Source organism: Phalangium opilio, unplaced genomic scaffold, assembly GCF_054372755.1.
Source record: "Phalangium opilio isolate 3A_F unplaced genomic scaffold, DU_Popi_V2 ptg001170l_1, whole genome shotgun sequence".
NCBI lineage: Eukaryota > Metazoa > Arthropoda > Arachnida > Opiliones > Phalangiidae > Phalangium > Phalangium opilio.
This window is the reverse complement of record NW_028324255.1, coordinates 4,703,034-4,705,828: the sequence shown is the minus strand read 5'-3', so window position 1 is coordinate 4,705,828 and position 2,795 is coordinate 4,703,034. Positions and strand designations below refer to the sequence as shown.

The window sequence follows — 2,795 nt, the reverse complement described above, 5'->3', positions numbered from 1 at the left end:
TAGCTCATTATTTGTAGTATGGTTAGATGGGGGACAAATTGGACTATAACATACTCAAAGGACATCCCCGTATCTCCAGTAGAAACAGATTTACGAGCCTGCAAAGTATAGTCTAATGCATTTCCTATGGAGGGGGTTTGTTTCGTTACGTTTTGCTTAAGTACTCGGCCCCTGTTTGTCGTAGCCCAAAGTTTTTAGTATGGTTAGATGGGGGACAATTTGGCCTATAACATATCCTAAGGACATCCCCGTATCTCTAGTAGACACAGAGTTATGGGCCTGCAAAGTATAGTCTACTGCATTTCCTATGGACGGGTTGTTTGTTTACGTTTAGCTTAATTACTCGGCCCTTGTTTGTCGTAGCTCATTATTTGTAGTATGGTTAGATGGGGGACAAATTGGACTATAACATACTCAAAGGACATCGCCGTATCTCCAGTAGAAACAGAGTTAGGAGCCAGCAAAGTATAGTCTAATGCATTTTCTATGGAGGGGTTTGTTTTTTCACGTATTGCTTAATTACTTGACCCTGTTCTTTCGATTAAAAGTAATAACATATCTTTAGTGTAGCGGTTATCGCATCCGCCTCACTCCCGGAAGGCCACAGGTTCGAAACCGCGAAGTTTTTTTTTATAATTATCCGAACATTTGTGTCAAGGTCACATTACTTACATCCCCGTATCTCTGGTAGAACCAGAGTCACGAGCCTCCAGAATTTAGTGTAATGTATTTCCTATGGAGGGGGTTTGTTTGTTTACGATTAGCTTAATTACTCGACTACTGTTTGTCGTAGCCCTAATTCTTGGTATGGCTAGATGAAGGACAAATTGGTCTATAACATACTCAAAGGACATCCCCGTATCTCCAGTAGAAACAGAGTTACGAGCCTGCAAAATTTATTTTCAAAAATCAAAAGTAACCTTCTAACAATAAGTGAGACAAAAAATAAGTTGACGACGATATTGAGGTAGCCTCAAGTTTAAAGTATCCTTGTATGGGGAGCAAAGAGTACTATAACATATCCAAAGGAGATCCCAGTATCTCTTGTAGAACAAGAGTTATGAGCCTCCAAAGTTTAGTGCAAAAATCATAAGTAACATAATAAAAATAAGTGAGACGATACCAAAGTTGACGAACATTTTGCTTAATATCTCGGCTCCTGTTTGTCGTAGCTCAATGTTTTTAGTATGGTTAGATGGGGGACAAATTGGTCTATAACATACTCAAAGGACATCCCCGTATCTCCATTGCGCCACGGAAGCCCAAAAATTAATTGGTCGTCAGGTATTGTGGAAAAACCTTGACTTTTGACGTCATCTTGAGACGTCACAACACCTCTCCCGGATGGGCTCGAACCACCAATCTTTCGGTTAACAGCCGAACGCGCTAACCATTGAGCCACGGACGCCCAAAAATTAAATGTTCGTCAGGTATTTTGGAAAAACTCTAACATTTTACGTTACATCTGAGACGTCACAACACCGCTCCCGGGTGGGCTCAAACCACCAGTCTTTTGAATAGCAGCTGAACTTGCTAACCATTGCGCCACGGAAGCCCAAAAATTAAATGGTCGTCAGGTATTGTGGAAAAACCTTGACTTTTGACGTCGTCTTGAGACGTCACAACACCGCTCCCGGATGGGCTCGAACCACCAACCTATTTGTTAACAGCCGAACGCGCTAACCATTGAGCCACGGAAGCTCTGAAATTAAATGGTTGTCAAGTATTGTGGAAAAGTTTTGACTTTTTACGCTACATCTGAGACCACACAACACCTCTCCCGGATGGGCTCGAACCACCAACCTTTCGATTAACAGCTGAACGCGCTAACCAATTGCGCCACGGACGCCCAAAAATTAAATGTTCGTCCGGTATTTTGGAAAAACTCTAACATTTTACGTTACATCTGAGACGTCACAACACCGCTCCCGGGTGGGCTCAAACCACCAGTCTTTTGAATAGCAGCTGAACGCGCTAACCATAAATTAAATGGTCGTCAGGTATTTTGTAAAAACCTTGACTTTTTACGTCACATCTGAGACCTCACAACACCGCTCCCGGATGGGGTCGAACCACCAACCTATTGGTTCACAGCCGAACGCGCTAACCATTGCGCCACGGAAGCCCAAAAGTTAAATACTCGTCAGGTATTGTGTAAAAACCTTGACTTCTTACGTCACATCTGAGACCTCACAACACCGCTCCCGGATGGGCTCGAACCACCAACCTATTGGTTATCAGCCGAACGCGCTAACCATTGCGCCACGGAAGCCCAAAAGTTAAATGCTCGTTAGGTATTGTGTAAAAACCTTGACTTTTTTACGTCACATCTGAGACCTCACAACACCGCTCCCGGATGGGCTCGAACCACCAACCTATTGGTTAACAGCCGAACGCGCTAACCATTGCGCCACGGAAGCCCAAAAGTTAAATGCTCGTCAGGTATTATGTAAAAACCTTGACTTTTTACGTCACATCTGAGACCTCACAACACCGCTCCCGGATGGGGTCGAACCACCAACCTATTGGTTAACAGCCGAACGCGCTAACTATTGCGCCACGGAAGCCCAAAAATTAAATGGTCGTCAGGTATTGTGGAAAAACTTTGGCTTTCTACGTTACATTTGAGATCACACAACACCGCTCCCGGATGGGCTCGAACCACCAACCTATTGGTTAACAGCCGAACGCGCTAACCATTGATCCACGGAAGCTCAGAAATTAAATGGTTGTCAGGTATTGTGGAAAAACTTTGGCTTTCTACGTTACATTTGAGACCCCACAACACCTTTCCC

The 2,795-nt window shown here is 43.9% G+C and overlaps 2 non-coding genes across 2 annotated transcripts; both read right to left on the bottom strand.

Moving 5' to 3' along the window:
- Window positions 1–2,052: 2,052 nt before the first annotated feature.
- On the bottom strand, window positions 2,053–2,125 carry TRNAH-GUG (transfer RNA histidin (anticodon GUG)). Its single transcript has one exon. It is a non-coding gene; the product is annotated as a tRNA-His (tRNA).
- Window positions 2,126–2,199: 74 nt separating this feature from the next.
- On the bottom strand, window positions 2,200–2,272 carry TRNAI-GAU (transfer RNA isoleucine (anticodon GAU)). The gene has a single exon. It is a non-coding gene; the product is annotated as a tRNA-Ile (tRNA).
- Between the last annotated feature and the right edge of the window lie 523 nt (window positions 2,273–2,795).